General features: G+C 41.8%; 1 pseudogene; it reads left to right on the forward strand.

Moving 5' to 3' along the window:
* The first annotated feature begins 1,250 nt into the window (after window positions 1-1,250).
* The window catches only part of LOC113913747, a 39,926-nt pseudogene continuing 18,387 nt past the window's right edge, over window positions 1,251-22,789 (forward strand).

Raw genomic sequence — 22,789 nt, forward strand, 5'->3', positions numbered from 1 at the left:
TGAGCTGATGTGGTTTTATTTTTATTTATTTTTTGAAATTTTTATTTTTTTAATTTTTCTTTTATTTTAAACCCAGTGTAGTTACCATACAGTGTTATATTAGTTTCAGGTGTATGATATAGTGATTCAATAAATCTATATATTACCCAGTGCTTATCAAGATAAGTGTGCTTTTAATCCCCTTCACCTATTTCACCCATCCCCCACCCATGGCCCCTCTAGCAGCCACCTGTTCTCTAGAGTTAATAGTCTGCTTTTTGGTTTGTCTCTCTCTTTTTTCTTTGTTCATTTGTTTTGTTTCTTAACTTCCACATATGAGTGAAATCGTATGGTGTTTGCCTTTCTCTGATTGACTTATTTCATTTAGCATAATACTCTCTAGATCCATCCATGTTGTTGCAAATGGCAAGATTTCATTCTTTTTTATGACTAATATTCCGTTGTATGTATGTGTGTGTGTGTGTGTGTGTGTGTGTTCTTCCTTATCCATTAATAAATTGATGGACATTTAAGCTGCTTCCATATTTTAGCTGTTGTAAATTATGTTGCAATAAACACGGGGGTGTATGTATCCCTCCAATTTAGTGTTTTTGTATTCTTTGAGTTAAACACCCAGTAGTAAAATTAGTGGATCATAGGGTAGTTCTGTTTATAATTTTTTGAGGAACCTCCGTACTGTTTTCCACCAACAGCGCACAAGGGTTCCTTTTAGATGATATGTTTTTATAAAAGAATTTGGGGTTGAGAGAGAGCTGAAGAACTCATCTCAGCAGGTAAGAGGAAGAACCCTAAGAAGAATTAGAATGGTTTTCTACGATAGAGTGTACCTCTAGCAGCATATGCTGTCTTGACTTAGCACCCCTCTCTCTCCCAGTCTCTCTTTGCCTGCTTCAACTTACTGTTCCACTGAATGGCTGACTCTCTTTCTATGTGTAACTCACACTCATCCCTTCCAAGAGAGGAGTGAATTGGTTTGGGTGGATGCTATATAGCATAGGGGGCTCTTGCAGGCAGAGGTCTAGGACTGGGCTTCCACAAGAGCTGTTGGCAGAATTTGTGGTGCAAACATGGTCGATTAGCTCAGAATCGGATGCCTTTCTTCTCTAGGGATTAACACAGAACAAAAAGAATTAAATAACACATACACAAGCTTCATTTTTAATGAAACCAGGAGATACCTTTTGTGTAATGGCGGCTGGAAGCGTGTGTGAGGCAGAGCTATAGGAAACAGTTTTGGGAATGGTCGGGGGATGGAGTTAGAAGTGTGCAGGCTCAGGGTCCTGAGTGGCAGCAAACTTCAGGAAGAACCAACACTGCAGTTCCTCAGGAGAGAAACCAAACCTGCAAGTAAAGAGCTGAACCAGCTCAAACAGGACAAGAGTCAGGCTGTTGTCACCTGCACAGGGACCGGTGAGCAGCCAAGGGGACCAAGTATCGCAGAGGACGCTTAGACTTCAGGTTTTAGAGACTCCAGGTAAATCATTTTGGAAGAACTCAGGAAGTAATTGTTTCATGAGTCCTTTTTAAGGAACCTACTAAAAGAAGAGAAGCAAGAGATGCCTGGAAAATTTTAGCAAAAGACTGGGGGGGAGCACTGACTATACGTGATATTAGAATTGAGGGTGAAAAGGGAAAAAGAACACCCGTTTTGGAATGAGGAGGTGAGAGGCTTAATAAGCTTCTTGATTACTTCCTCTTTGCTCCAAACAGATCAGCTGCATATGTGTTACTTACAATTATTGTTCCAGGAGAAAAAAAAGATTTAACATGGAAAACGAACATTATGTAACAAGGTGATCACAAGTGTGTCTGACAGAATATTCTAGAGATCTGTGTGTGTTTTGCAGGCAAAGTGGCTTCATCGCCTTAATTAGACTTGTGGTAACTTGTGTTTGCCTTTTCGGAGATGCGTCAGGGTGGATGGGGAGCTAGCATGTGACCTACAGTCCCAGCAAAATCTGCCCCAAAGCCTAGCTTCATGGGAATTGCTTGGGATCCAAATGTTGGTTCTTCACAACCCTGCAGACTCTACTCCCCCTCCCCCCACTTTTAAAAATATTTTATTTATTTATTTGAGAGAGAGTGAGAGCTGGGGGCAGGGGGCAGGTGCAGGGGCAGAGGGAGACCCAATGTGGGGCTCAATTGATCCCAGGACCCCAAGATCATGACCTGACCAAAGGCAGACACTTCACTTGCTGAGCCACCCAGGCACCCCCAGACTCTCCTTCATTTGTTCACTCTCAGGTGAGCTTTGGTTGACTGAGTACAATTATTTGTGAGTCTGATAAATATCTGTTTTCTCTCTTTCCTTCTCAGCCCTGTATCTCCTCAATTGTCCCCTTGGGTCCCCTGCATCCCAGAGCCCTTGCTGAGCACAGCTTTATGAAGATTTGAGGGTGGTGATGGCAGGATTGCTTGAAAAGCCAGTCCCTCTATCCCTCTGAGGAATCCTAGTGCTGGTATATTATCTGCTGCTGATTTGTTATAAGCTTATTTTAATTAAGCCACATAGTGAGTGCTGAATAGGCTTTATAGAAGGTCATGTGGAAAACAAACAGGAAAAGAAAAATGGCCTGGTAGTTTCTTTCCCAGTGGCACCACAACAAATCGGTCAGCTTAGCTGAATCAAGCTAATTTTATTTCCATGAAATAAATTTATGAGTTCATTTGCTTGGCTCAGTTGATTGGTCCAATAAGTGTCATATGCATGAGAATGGAAGAACCAGTTGGCCTCCTTGCACTGCCAAGGAGTGGCAGGTAGAGGGGGGGACTTGGCGCATTGCTCAGGGTGGTTAGAGTTTCTGTTCAGTCATGAGTGATGGGAACTGTCTTATCTGTGTAATTTATGGAATGGAGAAAGTTCACTTTGCCCACAAATGGCCCCTCTGTGTTTCACGAAACCCTAGCAGTTCTGTCCAAACATTCCTGGGCCCTGAGGATTGATAGGCAAATATGAATGATAGGCGAATGCAAAATACAAATGCCCTGTGGAATAATACATAAAATCACTATGATGTAGTCATACCACAGCTCAAATTCATGTATAAGTGGCTTTCTGAGAACCTACCAGGGTCCCAGTAAATGGGGCAAAAAGAGAAAGATTTTATTGTATATTTTTATTATTAAAAAAAGACTTAAAAAAAAAAGAGACAATGATTTTAAGGGATAGAAGGGAGGCAGGAAAATGCAGAGGGTACAGGGGCTACTTGAATAAGGTGTTACTGTAGTGAGAGTTGGAGCCTTGGAACTGGGGCTAGAAAGGAGTCCCTGAAAGGGAGCTTGGAGCCAGGGATGAAGTCAATTTATTTTATAATTCTGCAGAGGGCCAGAGCTGCTGCTGCCAGAAATGGAAATTTCACATCCACTGCACTGACCTCCTTTCCTAACATTATCCTGAAGGCCTCTTCTATTTGGGCTAAGAGGTGAGAATAAGGGGGACAAAAGAGCAAAAAAGGGCCAGTTATTTTGGGTAGGCAGAGAGGGAACATATGCAACATTGTGGTTAAAATCGGACAGAGAGAAGCAGCAGTTAAAAGTCAACCGGTAGGAAATTAGACCAAAGGGTAAACTTCAAAGTTCCAGCTTTGCCTCTGTGCAGTGTTGCCCCTCTCATCCCTTTTCAGCAAAAAGGAGAACAGTGAATTTCTCCCAGGGGTGGCCAGGAACCAGGCGTGGATGCTATAGTGTGGGATATTGTTTCCATCTCAGGATAAAGCCCCGTGCCCTTGGCCAACCCAAATGATGTGTAGGGGTAGGTCCCCAGAATTGCGATCTAATTGTTTTTCCATTCGGAGATTCACTGGGATTTAATCCTTTGCTTGGAGGGATCATTGTGTGCTTACTACTTGGTGGAGGGACTGATCCTCTGAGCCATCATTTTGAAACATCAGGTTGAGGGTACTGATGAGGGTGAGGATGGAAGCTGAGCTCCAGAAGTACAGCCCCTGGGAATAAAAATACCACCGCAGTGCCTGTGAGTAGGAGCACGTGGTATGAGCACATGGTATGAGCACGTAGGAGCAGGAGCTGTGCCTTCAAAGTTGTTGTACCCTGGAAAGCAGACTGTGAGGTGGGTATCAGCCTGCAGGGTGTTTCTTAGGGAGTGCTTGTGAGATCCTGACATCCAGGGAAGGAAAAAGAAGGGAAGGGAAGGAAGCAGGATTGGACAGAGGGAGATGTTGAACGTGCCTGTGGGGCTGGCGTGGCCATTCAGTTGACGTGAGTAGGAGGGAACGGGTGGGCCTTTATATCCCCACAATGATTGGATTCAGACTTCCCTGTGAAGAGGTGGGGCCTTGGGTAAAGCAGGTTTCCCCAGGCAAGACAGTCACCACCGAAAAGGGACAACAGCTTAACGCTGTCTTCCAGGAAAGTTCCCAGCAGCTGGGAAATAAATCTATAACATCTGACGTCCTTAGCACCTAACATAATACAAGGTGTACAGTCAGGGCTAACACATGTTTTCTGACCAGATGTTGAACTGGTTTCTTAGGAAATAAGAAAAAAAAAAAAATCAACCCTCTCTGGACTCCATCTCTACAGTATCCTGTGACATCCCTCCACATTTATCGTTGGAAGGATGGGGTAGGTTAATAGATTTATAGAAAACCACTGCCGGGATATCGTTGAAATTAGCAGAACCATCCCTGAATACATAGAAATCAGTAACATTCTTCCAAAGTGATAGCCAAGTGGCTCTCAGTTGGCAGCAAGTCAGCCCACTAAAGGACCTTTGACATGTCTGGAGACATTTTTGATTATCACGACAGAGGGCGGTGCTACTGGTATCTAGTGGTGGAGGTCAAGGGTACTGCTACATGTCCTACAGTACACAGCACTCATAACAAAGAACCATTCAGCCAAAATGTCAGTAGTGCCAAGCTTGAGAAACGCTGTCTTAGCCCAGAGAGTAATAACGAGAGCCTCTGATGCACCCCCTTGCCCTCAAGATGCACCCGGTCCACCTTACCGCAGGTATTCTGCGGCTTCTGTCTTACTACAACTAACTTCTATGTGGATTCAATGTTGCTGAGTCCTTGTCTCATTCCCTTAGTAGCCCACGAGTGCCTGGAAAGCCAGAATAGTTCTTACTGACTCTGTGTCTCCCAAACACCTAGCACATGGTAGGAGCTAGTTGAGTTGTAGTGTAATACTTTGGGAGAGCATTGATTTCGGGGGGCTGATCCCTCTGTGACAGACAACACTGGTGTTCCTCTCAGGGTATCAAGTACTTGCTAAGAGATGCCAAGAGGTGGGTCCTAGGTGGGTCGCTTGTTGAGCTGGTTGGAGGGTAGTGGAGCATTTGCACTGGGCACGTGGATGGTGGCTAACCATGGTTTCGTTCAACATTGGTCCCTATTTATATGTCAGAGTAATTTGGGATGCCAGAATCCTGGCCTGAAAGTGGTGTGTGATTGTCCCTCATTTCCTCAGGGTCTCAAGTGGAGGCTGACTAACAAGGCCTCTGAAGCTGAAGACAGGAAGAAGCATCCTCGGAAAAGAGGAGGACTGTCTTGTATTGATCCTTTACTCCCTTCATTGCCCCAGTGATCTGGACCCGTTCCCCTCTGCACAGAATCCAGCAGACAGATGGTCCTGTTCCTTATTTCTTTGTGTCTCTTGGAATCAAGACAGCCTGGAAGTTTATGTAAGGGCCCAGGTGCTGGGCTGCAGTCCTCTACTGGGGAAAAAAAGGGTATAAAAGCTTCTTCCCCTTTTCTCTGCTGGGAGGAAAAGTAGAATTACTTAAAAAAATTTTTTTTTAAATTTTATTTTAAATTCCGGTATAATTAACGTACAGTGTTATATTAGTTACAGGTGTACGATATAGTAATTCAGCAATTCTATACGTTATTCAGAGCTCATCAAGATAAGTGTACTCTTAATACCTTTCACCTGTTTCACCCATCCCCCACCCCCACCCTCTGGTAACCATCAGTTTGTTCTCCATATTTAAGAGTCTGTTTCTTTCACTCTTTTTTTTTTCCTTTGTTCATTTTTGTTTCTTTGTTTCTTAAATTCCACATATGAGTGAAATCATATGGTATTTGTCTTTCTCTGATTGATTTATTTTGTTTAACATAACACTCTCTAGCTCCGTCCATGTTGTTGCAAATGGCAAAATTTCATTCTTTTTTCTGGCTGAATAATATTCCATTGTGTGTGCGTGCGTGTGTGTGTGTGTGTGTGTGTGTGTGTGTACGTACACACACCACATCTTCTTTAGGCATTCATCTATCTATGGACACTTGGGCTCTTCCATAATTTGGCTAATGTAAATAATACTGCAATAAACATCAGGGTGCATATATCCCTTTGAATTAGTGTTTTTGTATTCTTAGGCAAATACCCAGTAGTATCATTACTGGATCATAGGGTAGTTCTATTTTTAACATTTTGAGGAAACTCCATACTGTTTTCCACAGTGTCTGCACCAGTTTGCATTCCCACCAACAACACTTCATGAGGGTTTCTTTTTCTTCACATCCTTGCCAACACTTTTTGTTCCTTGTGTTTTTGATTTTAGCCATTCTGACAGATGTGAAGTGATATCTCATTGTAGTTTTGATTTGCATTTCCCTGATGGTAAAGTGATGATGAACATCTTTTCATGTATCTGTTTGCCATCTGGATGTCTTCTTTGGAGAAAGGTCTGTTCATTTCTTCTGCCAATGTTTAATTGGATTATTTGGTTTTGGGATGTTGAGTTTTTTAAGTTCTTTATATATATTTTGGATACTAACTCTTCATTGGCTGTGTCATTTGCAAATATGGAAAAGCAGAATTACTAATCAATTTTCAAAGCTTGCCTTAGAGAGAGGCTGGATCCTTGTCCCCATTGACAATAACTCTGGGTCAACAGACTGTATCAATGCCCCCAACAGGTTGTCCTTTTAATTTGCAAGCTTATTAGACCACCCTGTATAATCAGTTCAAAGTATTAAAATTCCCGAAGATTAAAACTGCTTCAGTATAGGGTATGTATTACTGTTCATGGAGCGATTTATTTTTCTAGAAGAAAACTATAGGTATTTCCTATCAGTGGTAGAGCAATTTGGCCTAGAATCCTAGCTCTCGAGTCTCATGGGATCTATCCTAAGTGGGACTATAATGCTCCTCCCTTTCTAGTCCTTGAAGACCTGCTTCTTGGCCTTCAGCTCTGAAGGAGACATTGGAGGCAATGTTTTGCCCATGCCAGTAAAGCAGATATTTCCTTGTCCTGTGGAAGAGTATGTCATTTACATAACACATTCAGCCCAATTGGCACTTATGATCTATCATTCAGTTAGGTGTTTAGGATGTGTCCTAGCCTAGTCATAATAAAATCATTATGAAAATCCAGGGAGAAACGCATTTTTCTTGGGCAGACATTAGTTTTTAAATTAGAACATCTCCCTCTGTTATTAATTATTTTTGTTTGAAAATACTGTAAGTGATTGGATCAAATTATAAATCATTCACCTGCCAAATTAAATTCTTAAAATCACCTTCATTACTGGGTTATGCTAATGTGAAACTCAGGAAACATTAGAATATTCTTACATATTTAACAGGTAGAGAGACAGGCTGATGTTTTCCCAAATGCCCCATCTCCCAAGCCACCCACCTCCTTACCATTCCTCTAACGAATGTTCATGCATGCACACACTCACACACACAAGCACACCCCTAACAACAATCTAGCAATAGATCAAAGTGATTAAAGCCCTAGATCCATACATCTAGTCACATTTGGAATAATGACTTGCAAGCCTCATCATTAGTTATCAGTAATTCCAACTGGTTCATATCACTGTGGAAGTCTGATCCCAAATTTATCTGGTCTTGTACTTGGGGAGATACATAGAGCTATAAAGTAATTTAAGGCAAGATGGGTAGGGGGAGTGTTTTATTAACAACAAGAGAAACTTTAGTAGACATTAAGTGCAATTTATTTATTGCTCAGAAAAATTAACCTGTTTAATATAAATTTTGTGTGTGAGAGAAAGAGCGTGCATGAGTGAGCGCAGAGAGGGGGAGGGACAGAGGGAGAGGGAGAGAGTGAATCTTAAGCAGACTCCATGCCCAGTGTAGAGCCCAACACAGGGCTTGATCTCAAGATCTCAGAATCTCAAGATCCTGAGCCAAAATCAAGAGTCAAACACTTAACTGACTGAGCCACCCAGGCGGCCCTGTTTAATATAAAATTTAAGCAAATTTCATGGGTACAACCTCCTGAAAACTTTATTTTTTATTCCAGATTTATTGTGATATAATTGACATAATATTGTGTAAGTTTAAGGTGTAAAACATGATGATTTGGTATATGTGTATTTTGTGAAATAAGCACCACAATAAGATTGGTTAACACATCCATCACCTCACATAGTGACAAGTTTTTGTGTGTATTTGGTGAGAACCTTTAAGATCTCCTCTTAGTAGTTTTCTCATATACAGTATGGTATTGCTAACTATAGTCACCATGCTGTATATTATGTCCCCTGAACTTATTTATCATAAAACTAGAAGTTTGCACCCTTTCGCTACCGTCCTTCACTGTCCTGCCCCCAATCCCTGACAACCACTAATCTGCTGTTTCTCATGAGTTCATTTTTTTTTAAGATTCCGCATGTGAGATTGTACAGTATTTGTCTCTCTCTGAGAAAGGTTTTAAATAATAAATCTATTAATATATGAATAATATAGTAAAGTTATTACTTAGAGGCAGAGGCCAACTCTGAGTTCATAGTGTATCGGGCAGTCACATACAAAATGAAAAAAGAAAAAATGCTGGCTGCAAAGCCACCAGCTGGAACGGCAGGAAAACCCAGAGTTAGGAAACCGGAGATTGCCTGAAAGTGTGTGGAAGAAGATGAAGTTTGGAATCAAAAAGGCCAGGTTAGCAATTTACTGTTTTTGAGACTCAGCGGTAAAATCAAATATGCCTTCTAGGTTAAGATGGAAATCAAGGAAGGGTGTGTGTGCATGCGTTTTATAAACTCCAGTGGTATATCAGTCATTATTTATCATCATCATTACATTTTTCAATATTTACAATTAGACTGATTTTTATTGAGCAGGTCACTGAGGTTTGGTCTCTAGAAAACAGCAAGCATGGTTTTTTGAAAGATGGGAATAATTCCCTACTCCATCCAACTTACTAGGGACATCTCTTTCAACAGACAACCTCTGATTTCCTTTCCTAAGGTGTTTTTTTTACAGTTGAAATAAAAGGGACTCTCATGGAATAGTTTGTCTGGGGCAGAGCGTTTCAAGAATTTTCTACTCATCACACATTTCGCTGAGGAAGGGCCTGTCTCTCAGTGAGGCACAGGAGTGGTCCATTTGATAAGAAAAATGAGGCCATGGCAGCCTGAAGCCACCTGGGTCACAGGACATGTGGTTGGGGTATTGGGAATGGCGGAGAGTTAGGGAGACCAGAGGGTCCTGGCAACTAAGATGCAGGACAATATATAAACAGGAAAGCACTGTAAGCCACCTCATGACGTCACAGGCCCGTTCTGCTCATGAAAGATTTATACTGACATGTCTTCAGTATTTCCCACAAAGAAAACCCTACATGAATAGGGGTTTTGTAAATCTGGCTTTCTCTATTGCCTTATGTGTGGTTATTCCTTTTTGCTCTTTTCTTCATTGGTTGCAGAGGGGAAGAGAGAGAGAGAGAGAATGAGAGAGAGATTGTAAAACAGCAACACTGAGATGGTGTTCTACTTCCCAGTGAGTTCTGATCCTGGAGGAGGCAGGCTGAAGACCTAGGCAGAGAGCAGGTGTGGGCTAAGGGCGAGGAACTTTGGGTTGATGATGTGGGGTGGGCCCGAAGAGTGTTCTTTCTTTCCTTTTTTTTTTTTTTAAAGATTTTATTTATTTATTTGACAGAGAGACACAGTGAGAGAAGGAACACAAGCAGGGGGAGTGGGAGAGGGAGAAGCAGGCTTCTCGTGGAGCAGGGAGTCCGATGCGGGGCTCGATCGCAGGACCCCGGGATCATGACCTGAGCCAAAGGCAGACGCTTAATGACTGAGCCACCCAGGCACCCCGAGGGTTCATTCTTTGATGCTGAACCAGCAAAGGTGCCCCGAGCGTGAGCTTGGGGGAATCTGATATAAAATAGCAACTTGCATCACCTGTCCAGAAGCATAACGTGATGTCACATCAGGGCCACATGAAGGATGCAGGTTAGTGATGTGCTGCCAGACTCAGAAAGATGCTGGATTGCAGAAAGAAGGTGGCAGCAGAGGATATAGCTCACGTCTGCAATTTGGTTAACAGTCTGGGCAGTGGCTTGATAAGCAGCCTCTGACTCGGATAGGATGGCTTCAGTGTTCGGGTCTCCTCTGGGTGCTGGTGTCTCCATCTCTCTCTCTCTCTCTCTCTCTCTCTCTCTCTCTCTCTCTCACTTCTGCCTTGCCTCAGGCAGCTATTCAGTCTTGGATCTTTTCTGTTTGGTTACCTGGCCTCTCAGGCCCTCCTTTTCTCCACTCTTCCATTTGAGAGAGAGCCTAGATCCTTCACACCAGTGTATGAATTATTCCATTAGTCCTTTCCTGCCTTCATAGTCACCCTTGACACCCTTCTAGAGCTGTGTGCAATCCCCAAATGCACAGAGCCCCAGTAGGAGAAGGCATATTCCAATGGCATAGTCTTATCACTAGGATGGAATGCAAATACATACAACCAGGTGAACCACAATTTTATATCTGTAAGATGCCCCCAAATTCAGTTCAGCAACTACTCATTTTGGCCATGGGTGAGGGAGAGTATACGTTGGAAATAAATCAATTAAACCAGTTGGATTAAATTGACTGGTCATTTTGGCCCAAATGCTTGATTGCTTTGCACTGGAGAGACATAGCCTTAGACAGCTTCCAAAACACAGTTCCCATAGCAACTATACAAGAAGAAATGGCAATAAGAAACAGTGCATGTGAAATTTATTTTATCTTCGTTTGCCTGACTTCCTGTAGGCCCATCTCATATTCCCTTAGGCACTGGCCATCTGGGCATGTTCTTTTTTTTTTTAGCAGTTTTCCCCAAGAAAGGACTCTGCATAAAATGCCCTTTCTTATCCGCCTTTGACTGACAGATTGAGATTGTGATTTGCAATTTCAAACTTCAGACCTTTGTGTCTCTAATGAAATCCTGCCTCAAACTGGCCCCGTCCTTCTCTCTTGAACTTTACTGGTTTTCTTAGCTATAGGATTAGGGAGTTTATTACAAAAAGGGATTAAGATTTTAGCTTCAGGACCTGTTCTGGATGGTTTCTCTCAGGGAGCACATCGTTTTGCACAGAGCAGCTCCCGAGGCTCTGAACACCTCAAAGAAAAATCCAGCTTGAAGGGTATCTCCTTCTCCTGCTCCCTGCCCCCCTTTTCATCAGTAACGAGGAGGTGATTCAGAATGGTCCATGTTAGGGAAATTTACAGACAGACATCTAATTCAGCCTCCTCTATTGATCTTCGTCTTAATTCAGATGTCCATCTTCTGAGCCTTGAAAATGTCTTTATTAGGAGCCACGTGGGGTCTCTTCACATAAACACATGACACAACAGAGCCACCTCACTATATGTAAAAGAATTTATTTCCTCTCCTTTTTGAAATCACTCTCCTCGAGAATTGCCTCCAACTCCTGTTTCTAAGACTTGTGCAAAGAGCTTTCACTTCAAGTTGCCTGTTCAGTCCCATCTCACAAAAGCAGCTTCGGTCTTTCTTAACTCCTCCTCCTGGGATACAGGTCAGATTTCCTCAGGATGACATTCAGAGTCTTTCACAGGCTTACCCTAGCCCACCTTTGCAGTTTATGCCAAAACAAGAAAACTGCTTTTCCTTGAGCCAGAATGGCTCCTTACTGGACTCCCAAAGCACCTCACCATTTCCAGCTACATTATCTTTGTTCTTGCCAAGCTTTTTACCTGCAGTGGCCTCTGTCTACTTCTGTGCTCTTAAAAATCTTTCTCTCCATTCTCCACTTCAATTTTTTTTTAATCTCCTTTTAAGGCCAATTTGTATCATACAAGTTTGTGTGTGTGTGTGTGTGTGTGTGTGTGTATGCAGTTGTTAGGGGCTACTTGTTTGGTGCTTCTGTCTGTGTAATTGCTATGTGAGAAACCACTGCAAAAACTAGCAGCTTAAAACAGGAAGCATTTACTCTTATGCCCAAGGGTCTGCAATTTCAATTTTTACTGTGCTAAAAATTTGTGTTCTGCCTGTTCGTCCCTCCCTCTCCCCCAGTCCCTGATACCACTGATCATCTTTCTCTCTTCATAGTTTTGCCTTTGCAGAATATCATATAGTTGGGATCATATAGTATGCAGTCTTTTCAGCTTGGTTTCCTTCACTTAGTAATATGCATTTAAGTTTTCTCCATGACTTTTCATGGCTTGGTAACTCTTCTTCTTTTCTTTTTTTAAAGTACTGAATACTAACCCATTTTCTGGATGTACCACAGTTTATTCATTCACCTACTAAAGCACATCTTTGTTTCCAATTTTGACAATTATGACTAAAGCTGCTAAAAACATCCATGTGCTGGTTTTTGTGTGGACATAAGTTTTCAGCTCCTTTGGGTAAATACCAATGAGTGCAATTATTGGATCATATTGTAAGAGTTTGTTTAATTTTTTAAGAAACTGCCAAACTGTCATTGTGGCTGTACCCGTTTTGCATTCCCACCAGTGATGAATCAGAGTTCCTATTGCTCTACATCCTTGCCAGCCTTTGGTGTTGTCAGTGTTCTGGATTTTGGTCATTCTAATAGGTGTATAATGGTATCTGATTGTTATTTTAATTTGCATTTCCCTGATGACATATGATGTAGAGCATCTTTTGATATGCTTATCGCCTGCTTCATATATTCACCTCTACCATATACCCAGAGATAGTCCAGAAATGGGTCTGAATGCTGTGAGAGTGGTTTCAAGGGGTGCTGTGGGTTTGGAGTAGGCAGTCAGTGAGTGTTTCCAAATTCTCAGGCATTTGAAATAAGGACTGTGTTGTGGCACTGTGATTAATTGAGATGGGCAGGTGCTGGTATCTTTATTTGGATGGTATATTTACTGGATTTGCATGGAAAGCAGAAGAAAGATTGGACCCTGATCAAAAATTTCCCTGAGAGTCATTGAAATCTATTCAAGGGTAAAACATTGGTTCTTTATTTCCACCTTTGTAGAAATAATTACAATATATTTGGTTGAAGCCTTCATTTGCTCTTGGCAACAATAGCACTCTTTTACTTTTCCTTTCGTCTTTCTGTCACCTCTATGGTATAGACTCCAAGTGTCTCCTCAAGAGAATTCTTGATTGGCCTAATGCAGACTTGCAGTGTCTCTGCTGGGCCCTGACACTCCCGGTGCTTTCTCTTGCTGGTGATGCACATGTAAAATCTTTTCCTGGATGACTGTTGTTCGCCCTGAGAACGTGGAGAGGCTACCGAGGACTTCATGGGTGAAATCTATTGTAGACAGAGTGTGGGTTTGCAGGTAAGGCTGCCCTGAGTTTGAATCACAACTCTGCCATATCCCATCTCTGTAAACCCAAGTTAGGTACCCATGATGAGCTTCAATTCCCTTATTTGAAAATTGGGATATTATCTTCTGTAACTGATATTACTGTAATTGATGACATTTATTGATTATTTATAATGTACTTGGAAGGGTAGCTACAAGGATTAGGTGAAACAGTGCATATTTTTATGTAAAACATCATGCTTGGCGAATAGGAGGTGTTTATATCGCACATCAGTTCTCTTATTAGTGACTTCTTGGGAGCTTCTGTTTTCAACACTATGCTGCCATTCTTCTCACATCCAGTTCATCCACACATTTATAGTCCTTAATTTTATTGACCTTTAACCAAATGATTAATCAACCAATGAACAAATTGTAAGTAAGTATGTTAATGAGTACCTACTATCCTGGGGTCTGTAAATAAGTACTTACTTTTGTGATAGGCCAGGAAAATACATGTTTTTGGAATTTCTTCTCGAAAGTCTCAAGCTGTACCTCTCTCCACCTCAGTAGTTTTCAGCTGGAGACAATTTTGCTCCCCCCAGTAGACACTTGGGAATGTCTGGAGATATTTTTTATTGCCGGAACTTGGAGGGGGAGAGAGTACTACTGGCATCCAATGGGTAGATGTTTAAGATGCTGCTACATACCCCACACCGCACAGGACAGCTCCCTGTCCACAGTAAAACATTATCTGGCCCAAAATGTCAGTAGCCCAATTGGAGAGAAGGGGATTCTTTAAGTGAAGAGAATATTTTGGAAAATCCCACTCTTACTTTAAGAATCATGCTGGATGTGGGCTTAGGCAGGGAGGTGTCTAATGGTGCCGAACAATTTGGGTAATTCACATTAAGGCTATCCCTGTAAAAATCCATGTGTCTCTGGTTGGTTAAATAAATGTAAGGAGCAGTTTCTCTCATCTCATTGCTGACAGATTAAGGTAAATGACTCCGAATTCTTGGCAGAAATTACCGGTGACAGTCTTGTTTCCAACTGGTCTAGAACCTGAGATGAAAAAGTGCACAAACATGGGTTGACAGCCAAAATCCAGGCCCTGAGCTGTCCTGCCTCTCACTCACTTAAACTTTCCTTATGTTCGAAGCTTGGATGCTCAGAGAATGACCCATCCATTCCTCTGGAGCCCTGAAGGGTTGAGGTGCTCGCACAGCCCTCTTGGGCAGCTTGTCCTGTGAGGGTCCCAGGCCCGTTCTACCCACCACCCACCCTGATTTCTCCTTTCCCTTCACCACTTGTTCTGTGGAGTCTAGGAGACCCTACCTCTTATGTTGCATGTGGCACTTGACAAAGATGAGTCCAGAAATTGAAGTTTATCATCCAGAATCAGGCTCAAACGATCAGAAGTTGTTTCAAATAACAGAACTTTGCTGAATTATCCCATGAAGGGGTCAAAAAGCGAAAATCAAGGAGGCAGCTAGGGTGAAAACTGGAGAAAGTAATGTGGTAGAGTCTGGATAGCTGTTCACCAAATCTGTTTCCTTTTTTCTCCTGAACTCACAGCTAGACTTTTCTCACCTCCCTTGCAAGTAGTCAACTTTGACCGTGTAACTGGCCGCTGGAACACAGGAGTAAATGTTGTTTGTCGCTTCATACTAGACCCATAAAAACTTGCCACATATTTGCCAACTGGATTTGGATGTTTAGAGCTGCCTTGAAAGTCTTATGTTGAAGATGGGCAGAGACTCTTCCTCCCAAAGTAATATAAGAGCCAGGGGATGAGAAGCAAGAACATATCCAGGGTCCTGGATAGAACCCAGCTGGGGACCAGAGAAGTCAGCCAGCAGCCAGCAGCAAGAAGCAGATGCAAAAAGACAGTGGTGATGATAAAGAAGGGGTATATGGGATTTTGACTAAGCACGTATGACTTGCTAGGGAGCTTTCACTCTGGCTGCATCTTACAGATACCATTCGTTTTCTGGACAATGATTTTGGACAGTCAAAGAGGGATTTGAATTATGTTGCTGTGATAAAATCATAGCGCTCACTCTGACCCGTCTGCCTGGGCAGAGGCAAGAGTCAGAGGAAGATGATTTCATTCTAGGAAACATCATTAATGGCCTCCTCCCATCCACACCTTCCACTTACTCTGGCCAAATAGTTTGCCTTCATTATGCTCCTTAGGGTAAGAAGGAATCGTTTTTAACTAAGAAAAAGTCATACTGATGAAAAAATCAACAATTCTTTCCTGAACTTTCTATTGCAAGTGCCCTCAGGTTTTAATTAAGAGTTTTTTTTCCTACCTCAAACCTGGCCTTCCTGAGCAGCACAGGTGCCCATAGAAATCATTTGGAAATGGCCTGGGAGCTTATTTAATATCACTGCCTAATCACTTTGCTAAATGTCACTGCTTCAGAGCATGCATTTTTATCTCAAGTTCCCCCTCTTCTCATCTTCCCTCTCAGGTAGGAGCCTTTCAATAAATCTTCAAGGAAGAACAAAAACTTCTTCAGTTTGGTTTCACACCCCCCCTCCTCCCCGCCCGCCCAGAATTCCGGGAGAGATTCTAGGCAGGGAACACTTATACAAAGGGCCAGATAGTGTTTCTCTTGCAATGAGTAATGTTGTATTTTGTGACGATTAAGATTTCTTTTAATGCAGAGATTTAGAGTTTTATGTCTTTCTTTCCCTTCCAAACTCCTGCAGCTTTAGCGAGGCTGTGTGTCCCCCTGGTCCCCTACCCCCACCCTCTTTATATACCCAAGTGCATAAACAGCACTTCTCAGCTTTCTGTACATGTTTTATAGGTGTAGATAATTCCTTTGTTCTTCCTTTCAACTTCCTCCCTTACCCCGGACTTTTATTCCATGCTCATTTTCTCCAACTTGCTGATAAGTAAAGGATAGTAGGACATTTAAACATATTTTAAACAAACCACGAAAAGGAAAGTACAATATTACTCATTCTTTGGGGCCTTAGCATGGAGGAGTGGCACAGAAGAGGGTGATAGTGTACCCAACATCAGAGCACTTACATATATATAGCAAACGGACAGAACTGTAGAGAGAAATAGACGTCAATATAATAATAGTAGAATTCAGTATCCCACTTGAAACAACGGCTAGAATATCAGATCGACTACCTATAAGGAAATAGTAGATCAAATGGGCCTAGTAGGCACATATAGAACATTCCACCTAACAGCAGCAGAAAAGGTGCACATGGGATGGTCTCTAGAATAGGTCATGTTAGGCTACAAAAAATCTTAACAGATTTAGCATGGTTGAAATCATACCAGGTATCTTTTCTGCGGAAGACAGAATGACACTAAATATCAATAACAGAAGAAAAATTAGAAAATCTACAAATAGGTGGAAATTAAGCAACACACTCTTGAACAACCTTTAGGTCGAGGAAGAAATCAAAAAAGGAAAACAGAAAATATCTTGAGACAAATGAAAATGAAAACACAACATACTGAAATTTATAGGATGGAGCTAAGGTAGAACTAAGTGGGACATTTAGAGTGACAAATGCCTGCATTAAAAAAAGGAAGAAAGATCTCAAGTACACAACAAACTTTACAGCTCAAAGAAAAAAAGAACAAACTAACCCTAATTTTGGCAGAAGGAAAGAAAATTAAAGATTAGAGCATAAATAATATAAAAAACAGTGGAAAAATCAACAAAACTAAGAGTTGGTTTTTGAAAAGATAAACAAAATTGACAAATGTTTGTCTAGAATAACAAAGAAAAAAGAAGATGGAAGTTCAGGAATGAAAGAAGTGACATTAAAACTGATGCCCAGGGCGCCTGGGTGGCTCAGTTGGTTAAGCGACTGCCTTCGGCTCAGGTCATGATCCTGGAGTCCCAGGATCGAGTCCCGCATCGGGCTCCCTGCTCAGTGGGGAGTCTGCTTCTCCCTCTGACCCTCTTCCCTCTCGTGCTCTCTATCTCTCATTCTCTCTCTCTCTCAAATAAATAAAATCTTTAAAAATAAAAAACAAAAACTGATGCCCAGAAATAAAAATGATGAGACTACTATGAACAATTATGTACCAACACTTTGAACAGCCTCAAAGAAATGGATACCTTCCTAGAAACACACAACCTACAAAGAATAATGAAAAAAAAATAGAAAACTTGAGCAGATCAATAATAAGGAGATGGAATCAAGAATCAAAAACAACACAACAAAGAAAAGCCCAGGACCAGACAGCTTCACTGGTGAATTCTACCAAACACTAAAAAAATAATTAATTCTAATCCTTCTCAAACTTCTCCAAAAATTAAAAAAGAGTGAACACTTCCGAACTTATTTTGTGAGGGCAGCATTGTCCTGATTACCAAAGCCAGACAAAGACACACATTTAGAAACATGGCTTCGGAACCTGGAAGGAATTCTCTGAGGGTATTCACACTGCTATAGAAATGTCTCTTTTCCAGGAAGAGAGACATTCTTAAACCCAAAGAGTAAAGTGGCTACCACTTTGAGAGTAAATGACCTAGTGCCACAGAGGCTGGATCTGGTAGGGTCTGCCCAGAGGAGAGTGGAGGCATTTGAGATGAAGCAGGTGGTCAGAGGTGACTGAATTGGGATGACTGGAAGATCCCCAGATGACCCTATGAGGTGAACTGTGGGGGTGGCGTGGAAAGAGCCATGAGTTGGGGGAGACTGATGGACAACCATCCTCTGTCCCCTTTCTGTGACTTTCTGTGATTTATCTCTGCTTGAATCTTATTCTCTACTGTCGTCTGCACAGTTCTCTCCACCAAGCAAGCTTGAGCTCATTCTTCCAGAATCATTTCCAGTATCATCTTCAAGAATCCTCTTCTGTGAGACTTCCCCTAGCTCCCAGAGGGAGGTGCTTTCTTCCTCCTTGTGTTTGGCAGATCATGTTTAGGCTTGTCATTGTAGTGTATACCACATTGCCTCATTTCCTCCTAATAGATAAAAAGGCACATTATAGATTTTCAATAAATAACCACAAATTATGTAAGTAATTAATTGAGTGATGGTGGGAGCCAAATATTTCTGTAAAGTAGGGAGGCCTGGAGAAGGAAGTGTTAATAGAAGGTAGGCATGATGGCTACATGGATAGTTTAGAGAGGTCTACAGACATTTACTGCCAATGAACCAAGAGGTCTAGGAGTGTGAAAGTCAACAGATAGAATCTTATCTTGGGTAATTTAAAAGTGATTGAAATGTTCCTAAAATCTAGTAGGATAAGCTTGCTTGTCCTGGGTGAAATTACCTAAGGAAATTGAATCTCAAGATAACGCTACCTCCTGTTTTTTAGATACCAATAAAACACAAAATCCAGAATGGGGAAAATACTTTTTTTTTTTTTTTTCCAGATAGAAAGCTGGTGATCTATGCTTAGCTGAGCATCATCTTCCTGGAATATCCTGTCATGTCATCTAGCCTTATTCTCCCTGAATATTTAGAACATCTTTGTATGTTTCTATATAATTATAATTGGCTTACATATGAAATATATATGCTTACAGGTCTGATAACTATGGTTATGGATTTTGTATATCGCTAATCTCCTCTAAGGTATCTAGGTCATTGCTTTTCATACAAGAGATGTGAAATCACAGAATGTTAGCATATAACCTAAAATTCTCATTTTGCAAAAGAGAAAACTGAGCCCCAGAGACGTTATACAAACTTATGCTATACATTTGTTTAAACAATGAATCATCACATCATTCATTCAACAAATACTTCAGTGACTTAATGTCCAAAAACATAAAGATGTTGGGTGAAAAGATGAATGACACCATCCCTGACATCAAGAATGTCACAATTTTCTTGGGAGCCAGCATATAAATGACAGTATATAGTCAGTGGAGTCTACCCTTTGGTTCAAATCTTTGAAAAACAGTTTGGTGATAATATAAGTTGGTTTTTTTTTTTTGAATGACTTTGGTCCTTCAATTCCACTCCAAAGAAATGATTCAGTGGGAATAAATTTGGATGTAAGCAAAGATTTATAGAGCGGGTTCCCCCCTTTTTAGACAATAGTGTTGCTTATGAGGGTGTTGCTAGATTTCAGAATAAACTATGGTTTATGATACATGGAATTCTTTGCATTCATTAAAATGTATGTGGAGGGGCGCCGGGGTGACAGTTGGTTAAGCGTCTGCCTTCAGCTCAGGTCATGATCTCAGGGTCTTGGGATCGACCCCTTCTCCTGCTCCCTGCTCAGTGGGTAGTCTGCTTCTCCCTTTCCCTCCCCCACTTTCCCTGCTTGTGCTCTCTCCCTCTCTCCTCTCAAATAAGTAAATAAAATGTTTTTAAAAAATCAAATGTATGCTGAGGAAGAATATTAACATAGAAAGATGATTGTGACATATTTTTTGAGAGGCAAAAAAGTAGATACCATTGCAGTTTATATTTCATGAACCTATTTTTTAAACGTATATCTTTATTTATGCCTAAAAAAAACTCTCAAAGTATTAATAGTCATCTCCAAATGGTAAATGACAGATACTGTTCTTTTTCTTGTTTCTCTTGGCTGTATTTTTTAAAATGTTTTACAATGAATACACATTTGCTTTAAAAGAAAAAAGAAAAAAATGACTTCTAAGGAAAATAAGTTATCTGGAAATCAGGGCAGCACTTTTGTTCCTGAATACCTGAATCTGTCCACATGGGGCCAGAGGGTGGGATGGTCTGACCCGTACTGACCCATTCATCAGCAGCCCACTGGACGTGAACAGTTGTTTTTCACTGAATTGTCCAATTAAGCATTAACAGCAAATCCTTTTTTCTTTTTAATTTCATGGAGGAAAGCCTAGAACAAATGTTTTCTCTAAATCTTTGTGAAGAAGAAACAAGCAAAAGTAAATACATCAGAATCGAAGATGCTTTAGAAAAATACCCAGAGCGCGTGGGAGCACGGCTCTGCTCACTCTCTTCTGCTGCTGAGTTGTTACCTCCTCTCCGTGAGCTCCGTGTCCCCACCAGCCTCCAAGGGGGCTCCCAAATCACCAAATATCTCTTCGTGTTCCATGCTGGTCTCCTGTCTCGATGGGTTCCATTCTTTGAAAATGGGTAATTCGTACATATGCGCTCTTTATTAGGCAGAACAGCAAGTTACCCAGAACATCCCACTTTCTGATTGTCCAGGGTAGACAGGTATTTACTGATTATTAGATCTCACTAATCTCTGTTCTCAACAAAGTGCTTTCAATCTATTAGAAAGGCATCAGCCTGGCATCAAAAGGACAAATTGAGACAAATTCAATGGGAATGCTGCACCAAGGTCAGAGCGAAAACAATATTTACCTCGCTTGCAAAAACCTCCAGGCACTCAGACAGATTAAATTAGAACAGGAATGAGTACATGCTCTCCTCTATTTAGTTGGCAGGAGGTGCTTTATTTTATATAGATCACATCACCATCATTGAAAATGTATTCTATTTTTAAAGTGTCACACCCTGTCAGAGAGAGAATCTGGCTTCTTAAAGGACACGGTGTAGTCTAAGGGGGCACTGAAGGAAGAAAGAGACAGAGAGTGAACATTTATTGAACATCTCCGGGTATCTCCTATAACTCTCACTCTGGAATCCTCACTGATCCCAATTCTGTGGCCTTCCTTTCAGGGAGTTATTATGATTCCCATTTCACAGATGAACAAATTGAGGTTGAGTTTCAGAGAGCTTAAGAAATAAATCCATGGTTGCATGGTTGGTTAAGTGGCAGGGACAGATTCCAGACCCAGATTTGCCAGATCCCAAAGCCAGTGCCTTTTATAAAGCATCCTGCTGTTTCTGCAGGTCAGACAGAATGAATGCCATCGTGTCATGGTAAATCAAAAAGGAGACAGAAATCAAGTGACGGGGAAAGTAGACTTGGCCTTTAGACGTTGAAAGCCTTCTACGAAGTGTGACATACTTTCCCACACTGATGTTAGTGGAGCCTAGGAGATGGGGAGGAAGAGGCAGGAAGAGAATCTGATCAGGTATTTGCACCTTTGCAGTAGGACTGACCCCTAGCAAAGTCAAAGTGGAGATGGTCATCATCTCTGGTGTTGAGTGGGTCTGCTGCTTCAAGGTGGGCACAGCATGCAGGCCTGCAGTGGGAATCCAGGGCCCAGGAGATTCAGCCTAGACCAGGCGTGCTCCATACCTTCACCGTGCTGCCTGCCCATTCCTAACCTCCCCCCAACCCCTGTCTTTGTTCTACAACCTTCTGTTTTGAAGTCAGCCTCAGCTCTGGCTTTAAGGGCTTATAAGCAGTGATTCTGCCATCAGAGATTTGTTCCATTTGTGGGCAGTGGTTGTGGGTTGGGCTTGTCTTTCTGATTTAGAGAATCAGGACTGAGTTCAAGGTAACCCATTCTTCACTGACCTCCTTCTCTCAGAAGCTGTTTCCCTTGAAGCCTATTTGGATCCTGATGCCCTGCAGACCTTTTGCCAGGTGCTCAGGACCATGCTGGACATAACAAGATTCTGCACCAAGAGAACTACTAGGTCACAGCACTCTAGGCTGGAAGATTTCAATAAAACTTAGCTCTCCCATACGCCCTCTCCTTAGGCCCTGCAAGGGAACTGGTTACATTCGAAAATCTCAAATCATGGAATTGTAACTTTGACTTTAGAAGTTACTAGAGTTTAATCGCAGATCTCTTCCAGTTCAACTACTTCCCCATTCACCAACAGTTATTTGGAAGTTTGGTCTTGTGTTCAGTGGGAATTGTTCTTATAGCTATACTACTCACTGGTGCCAATTCTGCTCTCCATGATTACTGTGCAGCCCACAGAACGGCAACGTTAAAAAATGCTTAAAAGAACTGAGTACCTTCATGAGATTGTCGAGAGGCTTCTTGTAAGCGGAGGTGTAGTAGGAAAGCAAGCTCTAGGCCTGCCACTTGCACGAGTTACCTCCGAAAGCTCATGGATCCCATTCCCTCTGTTAGGTGGTGTTCGGGGTTTTTGTTCTTCACGTGAAACCAGCCAGGAGTAGGCAGGTCTCCAGCTCCAGGCTGTAAATCTTCTAAGGACAGCTTCTGTTGCCAGATCTTTAGAGAGGATGGGCTGTGTAAGAAGGAAATCTCAGGCTCCCATGTGGTTCCACTTGACATCCCAGGTAGAGCCAAAGCCCTGGCTGGAAGAAAGAAGTGGAGGTGAATTCTGTGTGAGTTTTCAACCATTGGCTTACAAATAGACACATGTTAATTATATAAGGCCTGGTGTAGAGCATCGAACACATTTTATCGGTATAGAAACAAATAGGAGCTCCGTGCATTGTATGGAACGGACTATAGCTCACCCACCCACTGCTCATTGAAAACAAAACAGCCACAACCTCAGCAAAGAGC

This window comes from Zalophus californianus, chromosome 11 (genome assembly GCF_009762305.2).
Source record: "Zalophus californianus isolate mZalCal1 chromosome 11, mZalCal1.pri.v2, whole genome shotgun sequence".
Taxonomy (NCBI): Eukaryota; Metazoa; Chordata; class Mammalia; order Carnivora; family Otariidae; genus Zalophus; species Zalophus californianus.